Raw genomic sequence first — 20,663 nt, 5'->3', positions numbered from 1 at the left:
ATTATTGTTGTTGTTGCGGTTGTTATTGCTGTTGGGACGATTATTGTAATTGTTGTTGTTGGGATGTTTTTTATAGTTGTTGTTGTTGGGATTGCGATTGTTGTTGTTGCGATTTATGTTGCGGTTGTTGGGATAGTTGTTGCGATTTTGGTTGTAATTGTTGTTGTTGTTGTTGTACTGGTGACTCTTGTCATTGTTTTTCTCCCGCTTCCTCTTGAGTTGTTTCGTGTTGGCCTTTTCGGCCGCCTGCTCTTTAATTCTTCCCTCAATCTGATTTATGAGTTTATGAGCCATTCGAATTGCCTTTTGTATGGAAGCGGGCTAGTGTGAACTCACATTTTCTTGAATCCTTTCTGGTAATCCTTTTACAAACGCGTCGATCTTCTCTTCTTCATCTTCGAACGTTCCCGAACACAATAGGCACAACTCTGTGAATCATCGTTCATACTTGGTAATGTCGAATCCTTGTGTTCGTAACTCTATAAGCTCTGCCTTGAGCTTATTGACTTCGTTTCTAGGACGGTACTGCTCGTTCATCAATTGCTTGAATGCCGACCACGGTAGTGCGTAAGTAGCATTTTGTCCTACCTGTTCAAGATAGGTGTTCCACCACGTTAACGCAGTACCTGTGAAGGTATGCGTAGCGTACTTAACCTTGTCCTCTTCAGTACACTTACTTATGGCAAACACCAATTTGACTTTCTCGATCCACCGTTTCAATCCAATTGGTCCTTCGGTTCCATCAAATTCTAAAGGTTTGCAGGCAGTGAATTCTTTGTAGGAGCATCCTACACGATTTCTTGCGCCGTTAGCTGCATTGCTAGATTCCGAGTTATTGTTGGTATGTAGCGCAGCCTGTACTGCGGCTATGTTTGCAGCAAGAAAGGAACGAAATTCCTCTTCGCTCATATTCATGGTGTGTCGAGTAGTCGGTGCCATTTCCTTCAAAAGAGCCAACTAAATCGAGTTAATCATACAGAATATTAAGAGTAGTCAATAGTATTTCATAGCATAATATGAACTCATTTATAAAAGCTTTTTCTTCATATTAGCGTTTTATAAGTTTAAATTCGGGTACTACCTACCCGTTAAGTTCATACTTAGTAGCTAATATATAATTCAACTACTACAATTCCATATGAAAAACTGATTATAATAATATATCACATACAAATATTCTTCAAACTTACAACTTCGCTATATTACATATAACATGAAATATAGTACACTATGATACAGGACAGTTTTGAAGATAAATCTAGTTAATACGCAAGTTTTTCAGCAAAGGAAATAAAGACACGTAATTCATAAGTCCGGAAACAAGTCATGCATTCTGGTTTTACTAAGACGACTTCCCATCCTTGGTCTTGTGGAAAATAATCGTTATGACCATTGGCAAGGCAAGATTTTGTAATGCCGTCAAAAGGATGAGGGTTTCGTAATGTCCAACAGCCCCGTAATAATCTAAAACCCTTGGTTCTCACTCCAACTACTGAATCCGTCACTTGTGGGAAGGTTTTATTTAAAAGTTGCAATCCGATGTTCTTTTTCTCACTTTGGTAAGAAGCGAACATTACTAACCCGTAACCATAACATGCTTCTTTATGTTGCATATTAGAAGCTCTTTCTAATTCACGAAATCCTATATTGTGATATGTTGAGTCAAAATAGGTTCTTAACCCACAGCGTAAAATTGCATTTAGGTTCCCCGCATTTAACGCTTTAAAGAAAATACGGCGTAACTTACGGTCTCCCCAATGTGATATACCCCACCTATCAAAGGAAAGCCTTTTATAAACTAAGGCATTTCCGGAAAGTCTTTCAAATGTTTGACAAGTTAATTTCGCCATAACTAAATGTGCTGATGAATTCTGACCGACTCTAGACAAGATTTCCTCAATCATATCCTCTGGTAGGTCTTCTAAAATATTCGGTTGTCTACCCTTAACGTCCATTTTATTTTTATACTGTAAAATAGACAAGGATTAGATTCGTAAAAGATAATTAACAAATAATACAAGCAATTTTTACATAGAACATAAAATTACAAGCACACTACAATACATATAATACACAACATGATTACAACCCTCTAATCTGAATCACTGGTTTCTTCTTCTTCGGACTTGGTTCATTTTCCTAATTTTCTAGGAATATATGGTGTTCCTCTAATACGAGCCATCGTTTTCCATAATGGTTTAGAAAAACCTGGTGGTTTAGAGGTTCCCAGGTCATTGTTACATTTTAGGAAATACGGATGTTGTCGATACATATAAAGTTCATCGGGGTTGGAATCGGGTTTCTCTATTTTTATACCTTTTCCCTTATTATTTTATTTCGCTTTATTAAATTGGGTCGAGGTAATTTCTATAACATCATCGGAACCCTCATCGGGATCCGATTCATCGGAAAATTGGTAATCTTCCCAATATTTTGCTTCCTCGGTGGAAACACTATTGACCATTATTAACTTTGGTCCGTTGGTTGAGGATTTTCTTTTATTTAATCAATTTACTATAGGTATCACTATTTCTTCCTCCGGAACCTCTTCTTCTTCTTCTGGTTCCTCCTCTTCCGATTCATTCTCTTCTGGTTCCTCTTCTTCCGGTTCCTCCTATTCCGGTTCCTCCTCTTCCGGTTCCTCTTCGGGAATTTGTGAATCTTCCCAAAATATATTCGACTCTTCATTATTATTAGGTGAATCAATGGGATTTGTACTAGAGGTAGACATCTATCACACAATATCAAACACGTTAAGAGATTAATATATCACATAATATTTACATGTTAATAATATATAGTTTCCAACAAAAAAAATGTTAGACAATCGTTTTTGAAGAAAAACATGGTCGAAATCCAGACTCACTAATGCATCCTAACAAACTCGGTAAGACACACTAATGTAATTTTCAGGTTCTCTAAGACCAACGCTCAGATACCAACTGAAATGTCCCGTTCATATTGATTATAAACGTTCCATATTAATTGATTTCGTCGCGAGGTTTTGACCTCTATATGAGACGTTTTTCAAAGACTGCATTCATTTTTAAAACAACTATAACCTTTATTTTATCGATAAAGGTTTAAAAAGCATTACGTATATTATCAAGTAATGATAATCTAAAATATACCGTTTACACACGACCATTACATAATGGTTTACAATAATAATATATTACATCAAAAATAAGTTTCTTGAATGCAGTTTTTACATAATATCATACAAGCATAGACTGCAAATCTTGTCCTTATTTTAGTATGCAACAGCGGAAGCAGTTAATAATCACCTGATAATAAACATGCTTAAAACGTCAATAAAAATGTTGGTGAGTTATAGGTTTAACCTATATATTATCATATCATAATAATAGACCACAAGATTTCATATTTCAATATACATCCCATACATAGAGATAAAAATCATTCATATGGTGAATACCTGGTAACCGACATTAACAAGATGCATATAAGAATAGCCCCTATCATTCCGGGAAATCCTTCGGACATGATAAAAATGAATTCGAAGTACTAAAGCATCCGGTACTTTGGATGGGGTTCGTTAGGCCCAATAGATCTATCTTTAAGATTCGCGTCAATTAGGCGTGCACTAATTCTCAAAATTAGTGATGTTCCCTAATTCTTAGGCTACCAAGCAAAAAGGGGCATATTCGACTTCGATCATTCAACCATCGAAAGTAGTTTCATGTACTTGTGTCTATTTTGTAAAACATTTATAAAGCTGCATGTATTCTCATCCCAAAAATATTAGATTTTAAAAGTGGGACTATTACTCACTTTCACAGATTTTTACTTCGTCGGGAAGTAAGACTTTGCCACTAGTCGATTCACGAACCTTTAACAAATATGTACATATATATCAAAGTATGTTCAAAATATATTTACAACACTTTTAATACATTTTGATGTTTTAAGTTTATTAAGTCAGCTGTCCTCGTTAGTAACCTACAACTAGTTGTCCACAGTTAGATGTACATAAATAAATCGATATATATATTATCTTGAATCAATCCATGACCCAGTGTATTCACATCTCAGGCTAGATCACAACTCAAAGTATATATATTTTTGGAATCAACCTCAACCATGTATAGCTAACTCCAACATTACTGCATATAGAGTGTCTATGGTTGTTCCAAATTACATATATACATGGGTCGATATGATATGTTAAAACATTTGCATACGTGTCTATGGTATCCCAAGATTTCATAATATATTAGAATACATGTATAAAACAATATGAGTTAGCTAGGATAAGATTAATATAGATTTGTTACCAATTTTCACGTAGCTACAACAAGCAAAAAATATCCAATCTTGTTTTACCCATAACTTAATCGTTTTAAATCCATTTTGAGTGTTTCAAGTTGCTATGGTTTCATATTGAAGTTAATTTTATGAATCTAAACAGAAAAAGTATAATTTTATAGTCGGAAATATAGGTTACAAGTCGTTTTTGTAAATGTAGTCATTTCAGTCTAAAGAACGACGTCTAGATGACCATTTTGAAAAACATACTTTCACTTTGAGTTTAACCATGATTTTTGGATATAGTTTCATGTTCATAAGAAAAATCATTTTCCCAGAAGAATAACTTTTAAATCAAAGTTTATCATAGTTTTTAATTAACTAACCCAAAACAGCCCGCGGTGTTACTATGACGGCGTATATCCGGTTTTACGGTGTTTTTCGTGTTTTCCGATTTTAAATCATTAAGTTAGCATATCATATAGATATAGAACATGTGTTTAGTTGATTTTAAAAGTCAAGTTAGAAGGATTAACTTTTGTTTGCGAACAAGTTTAGAATTAACTAAACTATGTTCTAGTGATTACATGTTCAAATCTTCGAATAAGATAGTTTTATATGTATGAATCGAATGATGTTATGAACATCATTACTACCTCAAGTTTAGTACATAAACCTACTAGAAGTGACAAGAAATGATCTAGCTTCAAAGGATCTTGGATTGCTTGAAAGTTCTTGAAGTAGAATCATGACACGAAAACAAGTTCAAGTAAGATTATCACTCGAATTAAGATAGTTATAGTTATAGGAATTGAATCAAAGTTTGTATATGAGTATTACCTTGATTTAGAATGATATCTTACTGTAAACAATAAGGATTTCTTGAGGTTGGATGATCACTTTACAAGATTGGAAGTGAGCTAGTAAACTTGGAAGTATTCTTGATTTTATGAAACAAGAACTTGTAGAATTTATGAAGAACACTTAGAACTTGAAGATGGAACTTGAGAGAGATCAATTAGATGAAGAAAATTGAAGAATGAAAGTTTTTGTAGGTGTTTTTGGTCGTTGGTATATGGATTAGATATAAAGGATATGTAATTTTGTTTTCATGTAAATAAGTCATGAATGATTACTAATATTTTTGTAATTTTATGAGATATTTCATGCTAGTTGCCAAATGATGGTTCCCACATGTGTTAGGTGACTCACATGGGCTGAAAAGAGCTATTCATTGGAGCGTATATACCAATAGTACATACATCTAAAAGCTATGTATTGTACGAGTACGAATACGGGTGCATACGAGTAGAATTGCTGATGAAACTGAACGAGGATGTAATTGTAAGAATTTTTGTTAAGTAGAAGTATTTTGATAAGTGTCTTGAAGTCTTTCAAAAGTGTATGAATACATATTAAAACACTACATGTATATACATTTTAACTGAGTCGTTAAGTCATCGTTAGTCGTTACATGTAAATGTTGATTTGAAACCTTTAAGTTAACGATCTTGTTAAATGTTGTGAACCCAATGTTTATTATATCTAATGAGATGTTAAATTATTATATTATCATGATATTATGATATATTAATATATCTTAATATGATATATATACATTTAAATGTTGTTACAACGATAATCGTTACATATATGTCTCGTTTCGAAATCATTAAGTTAGTAGTCTTGTTTTTACATATGTAGTTCATTGTTAATACACTTAATGACATGTTTACTTATAAATTATCATGATTAAACATAGTGTATCAATATCTTAATATGATTCATATGTATTTAGTAAGACGTTGTTATAACGATAATAGTTATATATATCGTTTCGAGTTTCTTAACTTAATTTTATGTATATAACTCATTGTTAAAATACCTAATGAGATACTTAATTATCATAACATCATGTTAACTATATATATAATCATATATATGTCATCATATAGTTTTTACAAGTTTTAACGTTCGTGAATCGATCAACTTGGGTGGTCAATTGTCTATATGAAACCTATTTCAATTAAACAAGTCTTAACAAGTTTGATTGCTTAATATGTTGGAAACACTTAATCATGTAAATAACAATTTCATTTAATATATATAAAAATGAAAAAGTTCGGGTCACTACAATAAACATCTGTCGCGTGAGCAAAGAGAGTTTGCTAAGCTTGATGCTGAGATACAGCAGATATCTGAACAACTTCATCAGGAGGTTGCGGCTCGTTTAAAGGTGGAGGATAGGAATACTCATCTTGAGGGTGAGTGCCAGCGTCTATTGAATGAAATTAAGCGTTCGGAAACTGTTCGTGCTGATCTTGAGACTCAAGTGAATCATTTGTCCCTACAACTTGGTACTGCATCATCTGAGAACTGCCAGCTTAAAAAGCATTTTGAGGAGCTGGACACGAAGTACCAAACAGGTGTTAGTGAGCGTGATGCTCTTAAGGCCAAATGCTCAAACCTCCAAACTGAATGCTCAAGCCTCAAAATTTAATACTCAACTTTAAGATCTGGTCTTCCTGAGATTGCGAAGCATATCATGGTTTTCCCGAGTGTTCGCATTCCTTTTGGTCAGGCTATAGTTGATGTACGTGCTTATGAGCGATCGCGTTTCTGGGATGTTGTGAAATCAAACCTTGCTGTGCCGGATATTATTCTGGTACCAATTTCGAGAGAACTTGTGGAGGATGCTGACGGAAAGCGCACTGAGGCCTGTACGACTTTAGCAAATTTGAGGATTCCTCGTTTGGAGGAATTGGCTGAAAATGGGGACTTTTCATTCCGACAAGTGGTTGATGATGTGCTTGCGTAGACTTACAAGCAGTTTAGGTTGGAGGGACAGTGATTGTCCGCTTCCCAATTGTTATATTTTGCTAGCGAGGGATGGGCCCAGCAATTTAAGGGTTTCGCATCCCTATATCTATATTTATTATTTTTTGTTTGAAAAGCGGGATATACGTCTGATCGCTGTGGGCGAGGATTGTATATTCTCCTTAGTGCAGGGAATCGTTCCAATTAAGCCACCCCTAGTATATTAGTATGTTTGTAGAAAATAATTATCTTAAACGACATGCATAAGAGTAGAATTTTATCTTTTTAGGTATCTGCCTTTTCTTATATGCTGCTGCAGTATAAGAGATTTTCTGTTTGCTAGAGGCACTTGATACAAGTATTCTTCTGCTTATCGTTAGGCTTTTGTAACCCTTTCGTATGAATATTTTAAAATATTTTGCTACATGCTTTCATACTTATTTGCAAATTTATAAGCGGTTTTCTTTAAACATTTTGCACTTGTATGCGCATTACAGCATATGAATAAATGTTATTCGCATATGACGGGAGCGACCCTTCTATATATGCATGATTCTTTTAATTATTACATCTTAGCAAAGCAAACCAATGGTTATACATATTATACTCTTGAGATTAAAATTGTTTGTACGCATCGATAAACCAATATTGAAACCATATATATATATAAGCAACCCAATGCTTATTTCAATAGTCTTCCGGACAATCCAATGTCCGTGGTACTAACAAGTAACCAAACTTGTATTTTATAGTCATGACTTTGCAAGCCTCCGTCTTGCCCGGTATACAAGCGTTTGAAACAAACCAATGTTTTACTACTGTTACCATTTAAAAATAGTATTAGTAACCAAAGTAAACTATGCCACTTGAGACTCGGAGTGTGTCCCTGTGCAGCTAAGGGGCATGCAATCAATCAAAATGTAAAAATACACAAATTATGGGCTTAAATTGCATGATTCAATTTATTATAAAAAATAATTCAAACGACAGAAGTAGAAACATAACAAAATTTCAACAGTTGTCTGGGTGATCAATCCTACTGTTGATATCTTTTGCTTTTTTGCGTCGTTTATTTTTACGCATGCAAGGCTCATCCTGTCAGTTTACTTTCAAGCCCTCGTGCCCCTTTTGTTGCTTTTCCCAGTAACCATATTTTCTGGGTCATTCACCACGCAATAATTTCTGGGGTTTTTATTATTCTCCTTCCTTACCGCTATTAATCTGGCCTTGCCATCGTCTTCTTGCATTTTAACCCAGTGTCGTTTTCGTGGCATTTTTTCCTTTGACTCTCTTTCACTTGCCTCAATCGTTTAACGAAATATCTTTAGAGGTTTATTATTGATATGGTGTTTATTCCACCAATCACTCGATTGCCGTTGTTTTAAACGCCATAAACCTCCTGCGAATATAATATCCGAAAATAAATTTCAATTGGCTTAGAGTAAAATATTTTACTTAGCTGTTATTTTACGTATGTAATTTACCTCCCCCTGACAACCATGTTTGAATGATGTCAGTAGATGTTCGGGTGCGCACGCTTTGCTTTATAGCGAGCTCTTCAGACAGCATTCTTTACAGCTGTACTGATTTCTGATGTTGCACTTAAGCTGTTTTTTGGCTTGATGTGTGCGCACACCCATGCATTTTGCTTTTGCATCACAAGCTGCTCTTCTTTGGCATTAGGTAATTTTTCTACCCTTGCATGTGCTGCTTCTTTCTTATTCCTTGATTTGCGCTTTTTCACTAAACTCATGATGTGGATGCGGATCTTTTTCCCACATTTTCTTTTGATCTCCTCGTTTATTTTAACATTTTTCTAAGATTTTCTAAATCCTGTATCTTATTTTATTATAATAGTGTGTAATATCTTTAAAAGAAGTAATTATAACGTAGTTTTATGCATCCGCATCACGTAATTAAGTGCCTATCTTTATTGTTTACACTTTTTAAAAGAAGTAATTTTGATTGCGCCACAAATTTGCGCTTTTAATTTTTCTAAAAATTATAACTCGCAACATCAAATACTAAATTGAAATATTTGCGTATACGACATACCTGTAAGCATAACGTACCTTCAATTGTCTGAGCTATTTACTGTTTATTTGGTTATGCGTCTTTGCATCCCCGCCTTACGCCTTTTTGCATCGCTCTCATTTTTCTATCCACTCCTGATTTTATAGTTACTACTCCCCACTTTGTTGGGAATCTTAATAGGCCGTGTATTGTGGATGGTATGGCACCTAGCTTTTGCAAAGTGTTCCTGCTTAATAGTTCATTATGCTCAACTTTAAACTTGACTATAGGAAATTCAATCTCAACATCCCTTCTCTTTTTACCATTGTTGTCTTCTCGTAATTCTAACCTAACCCTAACCATCCCTAATGACGGGACAGTCCACCAGCAAAATCAAACAAAGTAATTGCTTTCTTTTTTAGCTGCGACTTGACTGATCTAGGTAGCGACATATAACAATGTTCATACATGATATGTACGTTGCAGACAGTGTCTACGCATAAACCCTTAAGTTCCTGATTACAACTTTTGATGTACCCTTTAACTATCACGGGTTCGTTGAACCATTTCCTTTCGCTTGTTTCAATTGAGATTTTCACTTTTTTCCAATCTTTGACTTTTTTTCGGTTCTGTCATTACGCTCTCGCCTATTACCATATTTATGGTTTTTTCTGCCTCCCCCGCTTTTGACTCGCTTTTCTTTTTCCACGGATATTCTTTTTCCTGTCTTGACTTATTGCCCTCTGCTTTAGCCGATTTCTTTAAGTGCTGCAACCTTCCCCTTTTTAGTTCTGCGACCACCTTCTCGATTAACTGCCTGCACTTGTTAGTTTCATGACCAAAATCATCATGAAAGTCACAAAATTTGGTTTTGTCCTTCTTTGCATAATCGGGTAGCGGTGCTGGAGCTTCGAACGTTTTACACACTGACTCAGTTGCTAATATTTCCTTTGGTGTTTTGCTGAGGTCTTTTATGATTGCACAATTATCTTCGTGGGCGCTCTTGCTTCTGTAATTACCCCCTCCTCTGCTGTTGTTGAACCGGCGGTATTTATTGTTATTATTGTAACTTCTGCCTTTGAGAGGGCTATTATTATTATAGCTCTTTGCAGATCCAGAGCTCTTGCCCTGGTCGCGATGGTGATCATCATCATTATTTAAGCCCAAGTAGCTGTTTTTGCAATTTTGCGTTATATCTTCTTGCGCCCTCATGTAATCATGTGCTTCCTTTATTGCTTCCGCAAATGTTTGCAGAACTTTCCTTCGCAACCTCTGCCACAAAGACAGATGTTTTTCTGTATCAAGGCAATGTATAAATCCTGACACCTTTTGGATTTCTGGTAGATCTGGTATTTTAGCCACTTCCTTTGTGTACCTATCAATAATCTCACCCAAGGATTCTTTGGGTTTTTGTTTTATGTCATGGCATTCTACAAGCATTCTTCTTCATGCACGCAGACTATGAAAATTAAGTTGAAATCGAGATCTTAAGTCTGCATAACCTGCTATGCTCCTGTGAGTTAAATTGTTGAACCACTCCCGTGCCACTCCTTGCAGCACAATTGGTAACATATGGCATGCTACCGCGTCTCCCTTATTGTAGGTTCTTGCCGTTCCCTCAAACCTTTGTAGGAAGTCACCAGGGTCAGACAACCCGTCGTAACTTCCTAACATTAGCAGTATTACAGGTGTTTGAGGAAACGAGTGATTCGCTATGTGTGTGGCGAATTTTTCTGTAGTGGGAGCCACCTCTAGAGATTGCCTTGCTTTATGCCCTTGCATCACTGCAACCCAGTTTTACATAAACTCCTGAAATCGCGCTGGCTCATTAAGTGCTTGCGATAGGTGTGGAGGTGAAACTTGCTGTAATTGTGAAATAAAATTATTCGAGCTGCTTAGCTCTAGCAGGTTATAAGGTGCACTCCCCTGGTCACCTTGATGTTGAATTTACATTAACCCACCTACATTTGGTTGGGGTGATGCATAAGTCATCTTTGCTTGCAGTGGTGCTAATGTAATGTACTAACCATCTAGGTTTCTCAAACCCAATCTTCTAATTTCTTCCTGCGCACTTGCCTGGGTAACCCTCAAAGTTTGAGTTTCTGGTTCAACCATTGTGATAATTGGAATTGTTCCTACATATGTAGTTTTTGCTATTAGCTTGGCATTACTTGGTGGAGATTCATACCCGACGTCTGTTTCTTTAGAGCGTATGTAGCTAGTGTTGGCTGGAGATTCGAAACTTATTTTTTCTGGAGACTTCATGCGCCCCGTTTCCATTTCTTTGAAACGTACATAACTAGTTTCTACTCCTGAGGGCGTGTCTTCCCCAACACTCTTCAGCCACTCACTTTCTGTCTCCGCCATGGTTAGAGGAACCGTTTTTTCTATCTCGGCGCTTGTCGGCCCCATTAGTATAGCCTCTGTTGAAGGGGGTTTTGACACCTTCTTCCCTTCTACCGCAGATGCCTGTTTTGATGTTTCTGCAGGTGTTCGTTGACCTGTAAATGCTTGAAAAGTCAGCTTCGAACCTTTGTTGCCCGCCATTGATATGAATTAGGTGAATAACCTGAAATTGACCGATTATTTTAAACAAAAAACATTTTATGGAAAATACAGAAAAGAATTATATATTCAATATGAATTTCCCTCTTGTTTGTTCATGTAACTGATATCATGGATGGCGCCAAATGATCAAGCAAATTTTCACGAGGTCAAGGTGAACTTACGCTTGAGTGCATAATAGGGTTTAAGGACTAATAATATTCGGACCTCCGACACTTAGTTGTGGATAACTCACATCGGTATCGTTTCAATTTTGACAGGGTGGCCGATTTGAGAGTCCACCAACAACCTAGCATACGAGGTTGAGTGGCCCAAAGACATGAAGGTTTTATAGTTCAAGACATACCTGAAAGTCTTTAAGGTCATATGAAGCTTTGTTCGTACGATGAAGATTTGTATGATGTGGTTTACGTATGAGTAAATGAATGTGTTTTTAGGGTTTATGAGCTATGTATTTATAGGCTCACGAGTTAGGGTTTCGATAGAATCTATTCCCTAATTAAATGCAATCTTATCCCAACTAACTTTCGTTATTTAAGGAAAAGAATCCGAATTGATTATACTGTACATTCTTCTAGAATATACTGGACCCTTATGCAAGTATACGAAACTCGCATCAGATGGTATAGGCGTATAAGGTGCGGCTATACCCGTGCCATATATCTGATATGGAAATTTGCGTGAGCTTTAGGGCTTTAGATGCGTAATTCGCATAGTCTTGCGGATATGCGTATCATTAGGATTCAATAGTGGAAGTCGTAACATCCCCAGCTCTACGTATGGCTTCAGTCATTCGATCAACAAGAGTAGTGCGGATGGTTCTTTGTAGATCTGGTGTGATTCTGGCTACAGTACAATAAACAGCCAGTGTGGAAATGGTAGCCACCTCAGTAGGATCAAAGTTACTGGTCGAGGGGCGATCACTAGCAGCTAACACAGGAGTACCTCCATTGGGTGGTGGGGGTGGTGGGGGTAGAATCTGACTCATCACCATGATCACCATCATTTTTACCTTCACCCGAAGGTTTAGAACCACTGGTATCCTTGTCAGCATCATTATCAGCATCATCAGTGAGATCCACTGGTGTGTCTTTGGAATTAGTCACATCATCATGATTGACTGGCTTGCCCTTACCAGTACCTTTATCAGCTTCATCATCAGATGAAGAAGATGATGAGGAAGAAGCTGAAGAATCAGAAGGTACTGGTGAATCAGGGACATTCTGCATCACACACTTCTTTGTTACTGGATCTATGATGAACTTGAGAGGCCTTCAAGTACCAGGCCATGGTGAAGCAGCTGGAGCCATGCCAAACACATGGTAATAAGGGTGTTCATTGACTTGCTCCAGTGTGGCCAGCCTCTCATATACTTCTTCACGTGTTGGTCGATCTAGCTGAGATAACAGTTAAGTCAGCTCCTCTGTAGGTATTTTGCTGGCTGAGACAATAGCACTTTGAGGATCAATGGTCAGCTGATCCACCAGCAACGCAATCTTAGGGGAGATAGAAGCTCCCCTGAAGATGAAGTTAGGCACAACTTCCTCTGCATCTGGTACCTTGCAAACATATGGCTTTTTCTCTGCAGAATCAGAAGCCTGAGTAGAATCAGTAGTTGTAGTAGCATAGATACCAACATCCAAAACAACATCCTGTTCACCAGAATCTTAACCAGGGATGATAATAACATTAGCTATTTTAGGTGGAATAGCTTGAAATTCCATATCAGAAGAAGCAGCAGTATCATCAGCTTTATCAGATTTGAGCACAATGTCACCCTTGGGCTCAGTGATAGGATCATCAAGTAGAACATCCTTGATAATATTATCGATAACCTTTTCAAGAATAGGAGGATCAACCATGATTTCATCATCCACTTCTGAAATGTCACGGGAATATTGATTATAAACGTTCCATATTAATTGATTTCGTCGCGAGGTTTTGACCTCTATATGAGACGATTTTCAAAGACTGCATTCATTTTTAAAACAAGCATAACCTTTATTTTATCGATAAAGGTTTAAAAAGCATTACGTAGATTATCAAATAATGATAATCTAAAATATACTGTTTACACATGACCATTACATAATGGTTTACAATAAGAATATATTACATCAAAAATAAGTTTCTTGAATGCAGTTTTTACACAATATCATACAAGCATGGACTCCAAATCTTGTCCTTATTTTAGTATGCAACAGCGGAAGCTCTTAATAATCACCTGAGAATAAACATGCTTAAAACGTCAACAAAAATGTTGGTGAGTTATAGGTTTAACCTATATATTATCAAATCATAATAATAGACCACAAGATTTCATATTTCAATATACATCCCATACATAGAGATAAAATTCATTCATACGGTGAACACCTGGTACCCGACATTAACAAGATGCATATAGAATATCCCCATCATTCTGGGACAACCATCGGACATGATAATTTCGAAGTACTAAAGCATTCCAAATTCCAGAATGGTACTTGTTGGGCACGATAGATCTATCTTTAGGATTCGCGTCAATTTGGGGGTCTGTTCCCAAATTCTTAGGCAACCAAGCTAAAAAGGGACATATTCGGCTTCGATCATTCACCCATATAATGTAGTTTCATTTACTTATGTCTATTTCATAAAACATTTATAAAGTTGCATGTATTCTCATCCCAAAATATTAGATTTTAAAAGTGGGACTATAACTCATTTTCACAGATTTTTACTTCGTCAGTAAGTAAGACTTGGCCACTGGTTGATTCATGAACCTATAACAAATATGTACATATATATCAAAGTATGTTCAAAATATATTTACAATATTTTTAATATGTTTTAATGTTTTAAGTTTATTAAGTCAGCTGTCTTCGTTAGTAACCTACAACTAGTTGTCCACAATTAGATGTACAAAAATAAATCAATATATATTATCTTGAATAAATCTACGACCCAGTGTATACACGTCTCAGGCTAGATCACAACTCAAAGTATATATATTTTTGGAATCAACCTCAACCCTGTATAGCTAACTCCAACATTACTGCAAATAATATATATAGATGGGTCGATATGATATGTCAAAACATTTGCATACGTGTCTATGGTATCCCAAGATTACATAATATATTAGAATACATGTATAATACAATATAAGTTAGCTAGGATATGATTAATATAGATTTGTTACCAATTTTCACGTAGCTACAACAAGCAAAAATATCCAATCTTGTTTTACCCATAACTTCTTCGTTTTAAATCCGTTTTGAGTGTATCAAATTGCTATGGTTTCATATTGAACTCTATTTTATGAATCTAAATAGAAAAAGTATAGGTTTATAGTCGAAAATATAAGTTACAAGTCGTTTTTGTAAGAGGTAGTCATTTCAGTCGAAAGAACGATGTCTTGATGACCATTTTGAAAAACATACTTCCACTTAGAGTTTAACCATGATTTTTGGATATAGTTTCATGTTCATAAGAAAAATTATTTTCCCAGAAGAACAACTTTTAAATCAAAGTTTATCATATTTTTTAATTATCAAACCCAAAACAGCCCGCGGTGTTACTACGACGACGTATTGTCCGATTTTACGGTATTTTTCGTGGTTTCCGGTTTTAAATCATTAAGTTAGCATATCATATAGATATAGAACATGTGTTTAGTTGATTTTAAAAGTCAAGTTAGAAGGATTAATTTTATTTGCGAACAAGTTTAGAATTAACTAAACTATGTTGTAGTGATTACAAGTTTAAATCTTCGAATAAGATAGTTTTATATGTATGAATCGAATGATGTTATGAACATCATTACTACCTTAATTTTAGTAGGTAAACCTACTGGAAATGAGAAAAATAGATTTAGCTTCAAAGGATCCTTGGATGGCATGAAAGTTCTTGAAGCAGAATCATGACACGAAAACAAGTTCAAGTAAGATTTCCACTCGAAATAAGATTGTTATACTTATAGAAATTGAATCAAAGTTTGAATATGAGTATTACCTTGTATTAGAAAGATATCTTACTGTAAATAAGAAAGATTTCTTGAGGTTGGATGATCACTTTACAAGATTGGAAGTTAGCTAGCAAACTTGGAAGTATTCTTGATTTTATGAAACTACAACTTATAGAATTTATGAAGAACACTTAGAAATTGAAGATAAAACTTGAGAGAGATCAATTAGATGAAGAGAATTAAAGAATGAAAGTGTTTGTAGTTGTTTTTGGTCGTTGGTATATGGATTAGATATAAAGGATGTGTAATTTTGTTTACTTGTAAATAAGTCATGAATGATTACTAGTATTTTTGTAATTTTATGAGATATTTCATGCTAGTTACCAAATTATGGTTCCCACATGTATTAGGTGACTCACATGGGCTGCTAAGAGCTAATCATTGGAGTGTATATACCAATAGTGTAGAGACCCATCCTAATCCATCTGGACGAAGTCCATATCGATTACAAACGATTCACAATAGTTGATTACATCGCGAGGTACTTGACCTCTATATGATACATTTTACAAACATTGCATTCGTTTTTGAAAAGACAATATTTCATTACATCGAAAGTTGGCGGCATGCATACCATTTCATAATATATCCAACTATACTTGACTTAATAATAATCTTGATGAACTCAACGACTCTAATTCAACGTCTTTTAAAATATGTCATGAATGACTCCAAGTAATATCTCTAAATTGAGCAAATGCAAAGCGGAAGATTTCTTTCATACCTGAGAATAAACATGTTTTAAAGTGTCAACCAAAAGGTTGGTGAGTTCATTAGTTTATCATAAATATTCATTTTCATCATTTTAATAGACCACAAGAATTTCATTTTCAGTTCTCATAATATACGTCCCATGTATAGAGACAAAATAATCATTCATATGGTGAACACCTGGTAACCGACATTAACAAGATGCATATAAGAATATCCCCTATCATTCCGGGAAATCCTCCAGACATGATAAAAACAACATCGAAGTACTAAAGCATCCGGTACTTTGGATGGGGTTCGTTAGGCCCAATAGATCTATCTTTAGGATTCGCATCAATTAGTAGATCGGTTTACTAATTCTAAGGTTACCAAGCAAAAGGGGCATATTCAGCTTCGATCATTCACCCATATAATGTAGTTTCAATTACTTGTGTCTATTTCGTAAAACATTTCTAAAAATTGCGCATGTATTCTCAGTCCAAAAATATAAAGGGTAAAAAGGTAAATGAAACTCATTATCCAATATTTTGTAGTAAAAATATTCATACGACGAAACTGAACAATGCAGGGTTGGCCTCGGATTCACGAACCTATATCAATTATATATATATATATATATATATTAAAACGTATAATCGTAATCGAACAAATTTATTATGCCTTAATTTATATATTATATATTTAATTTGTGTATATACTCAAAATGATTAATATTTATTTAGTTATATTAATATATCCATATTTATATACATAATTGTTTGGTGTTATATTTAAAATTGATAGTTTGTTATGTATAAGTATTTATATAAATAATATTATTAGGTTTGATATATATAGTTATGTGAAATATATTTATAGTATAGGTAATAAGTATATTTTATATACAAAATATTTATCTGTTTAAAAAGATAGTTTTGATAATAATACTGATTTACTAATCATAATAATAATAATAATAACTTTATTAATAATAATTCTAATAATGATATTGTTAATACTAATACTTATAATAATAATAATATTAGAACTCTTATTAATAATTATAATATTAATAATCATATTACTTAATAATAATACTTATATTGTTAATAATATTAGTAATAACAATAATAATAATAATCGTAATTATAACTAGGGTTATGGTAATAAATATAATAAATGGTAACTAATACTTATATTAGTAATAATAACATTAATAACTAATATTCATAATACTTAATAATAATAATAAATAATAATAATTCTAATACTTAATGATATTAATAATAATAACAATAATGATAAGTGTAATAATAACAATAATAATAATAATCATAGTAACAATACTAATAATAATAATACTAATACTACTTAATGATATTATTTTGTAATAACAAAAATGAAAATACTATAAATCCTATTATTTATTAACATAATACCAACAATTATTAATATAATAATAACAATAATAATAATTTTTAAAAGAAAGACTACCTTTAAAAGCTTGTTTTAAAAAGAATAGCCCGAACCAGGTTCGAACCCATGACCTCTCGAGTACCTGCTGACACCCTTAACCAACTGAGCTACTGCCCATTTCCTGATTAAACTCTATACCCAATTCTATTTAAACCGTTTTCATTTGTTCATCTTCCTTTTAATTGATTCAAAGACAACCAAAAAATCATAACCGTGCCTTGCAAATTCAGTTAGGGACTTTCAATCAATATATAACCAACCTATATCAATCCTTAACTTACTGAAAAACGAAAAAAAACAAATAAAACAAACACAGCCTGCTCGCTGAATAAAAGAAAAAAAAATAATTGATCTTGAATTTAAGGATGTTTTAGACAAGGTTTATAACACGAAAAAGGGTGTAAATCTGAAAGGACCCGTCCTAATCCAACTGGACGAAGTCATCAACATTTGGTCCCATTCAGATGATCGGCCCCAAGTAATGTCTTTATATTGAGCAAATGCACAGCGGAAGACTTAATTCGTACCTGAGAATAAACATGCTTTAAAGTGTCAACCAAAAGGTTGGTGAGTTCATAGGTTTATCATAACAATCATTTCAATATGTAAATAGACCACAAGATTTCATAATCATAAACATAATACACTCGCAAGTGTGTGTAAAGCATTCTAAGTGGTTGAGCACTTGGTAACCATACTTAACATTTAATCAACGTCGCATATTCCCTTTATTATGAAATCTCACTACACCGTACCAAGTGTAGTCACCAAAATGAAGTATTGTGCAACCGTTGAATACTGGTCGTCCAGTCCGGTTGGGGTTGTCAGGCCCGATAGATCTATCAACAGGATTCGGTTTTACAATACCCATGTAAATAGTAGTTACCAAGCTACAGGGAAATATGCCAGTGGTACAACTCAACGTAGAATATATTTTTAAGTACTTGTGTCTATTTTGTAAACATTTATAAAAGCAGCGCATGTATTCTCAGCCCAAAAATATATATTGCAAAAACAATTAAAAAGGGAGCAAATGAAACTCACTTTTTCCTTGAAGGTATTTAATTCGACTTGGTCTCCGATAGATATCACGAACCTAACCATATATATAATATATCAACATATTTTCTTCTAAAGTAATCGTTACATATATATGTACTTTTAATACTTTTAATATTTTCTTAGTCCGTAGTTAGCAGTCCGATGTTAGTGGTCCACAATTAGTTGCTTAAATAAAATAAATAAAGACCCCATCATATTCGTATTGATCAGAATTAATCTCGACCCATGGTACCATGTTGTCAAATGACGTGTTGCGTACATAAAGTACCGTGTTGTCAAATGACGTGTTGCGTACAATCATGAGGTCTTATGATTAATCTTCTCGTGTTGTTTACCCTTGGTCCTGAAATATATAAAATCAAATCATAAGTAATTATATATAAAATACCATATTAATTGGAAAAGATATGATTAATTTACTTTTTCTCCAAATATTTTCGTTGCTAAACTAGCTTCGGATACCCAATCTTGTTTTAGTCGTAGTTTCTTCATTACAACTCCGTTTTTGTTAGTTCAACTTGCCACTTCCTTGTATCGAGTCATATTTTAAGAATATGAACTGAAAATACCTTAGTTTGTATTCGAAATCATAGGTTATAGGTCAAACTTTGGTGAAACTTATGAAAGTGATCATTTTCCATCATAAAAACAACATTTAATGATCATTTTTCTAAAAATACTTACACTTTGAGTTAAACATGAAATTTTTATATGTTAACATATTCATAAGAAATATCATTTTTCCAGAACATGAACTTCTAATTCAAAGTTCAAGATGGTTTTTAATTATCCAACCCAAAACAGCCCCCGGTTGCACTCCGACGACGTAGATTCAGTTTTTAAGATGTTCTTTGTAAAACCAAGTTATATATTGTTAGGTTAGCATATCATTATGATATATTACAGGTCTTGAAGTGTTTTAAAAGTCAAGTTAGAAGGATCTATTTAGTTTGCGAACAAGTTTGAAATCATTCAAACTATGTTCTTGTTGTTAAAATTTTATACCACAAAATAAGATACCTATATGAATATGAATTGAATAAGATTATGAACAAGGTTACTACCTCAAGTTACTTGGACAAAGTTACTGCAAAATATAAGAAATAATCTTGGAATCAAAGAGTGGTGGAGTTAGATCAAAAGGTTGGAAGTAAACTTCTTCAAATGGGTGGTTATTTTGATATGTTCTTGAAAGAGTTTTCTTATGGTGTTTAAGGCTTGTAATTGAAGCTAAATGATGGGGAAAATGCTTGGAGATGATCAAGTATGAAGTTAGGAGTATTTTGAGAGAGAAATGAGGGTGTAGGTATGAGAAAATGGAGTGAAGAAATGGTGTTCATTTATAAAAACGTTTTTAGTTTATAAAGAAAGAAAAGGATTCCTAATTTTGTTTTCTTTCTAATAATTCATACTACTTGACAAATCCTAGTTACCTCATATCTAGGGCAGTAATAATGTTGATTAGGATGTTGATTTGATGCGTATATACTAATAGTAAATACGTATAGAAGCAGGGTATGATACGGGTACATATACCCTAGATATACGTATAGAAATCTTGAGGAAACGGAACGAGAATTCAAATATAGCTATCTTTTGTGAATATACTTATATTGTTTTATGTATTTAAGTCCTTAAAAAGTGATTAAATACATTATATATACGATACATGTATAAGCATTATAGATTATAAGTATATATATCAAAGAATGTTACGTATAGTTATCGTTTTGAAAACTTAAGTTAGTAGTTTCAAAATATACTT

This window comes from Rutidosis leptorrhynchoides, chromosome 11, assembly GCF_046630445.1.
Source record: "Rutidosis leptorrhynchoides isolate AG116_Rl617_1_P2 chromosome 11, CSIRO_AGI_Rlap_v1, whole genome shotgun sequence".
Taxonomy (NCBI): Eukaryota; Viridiplantae; Streptophyta; class Magnoliopsida; order Asterales; family Asteraceae; genus Rutidosis; species Rutidosis leptorrhynchoides.
This window is presented reverse-complemented; position numbering follows the sequence as displayed.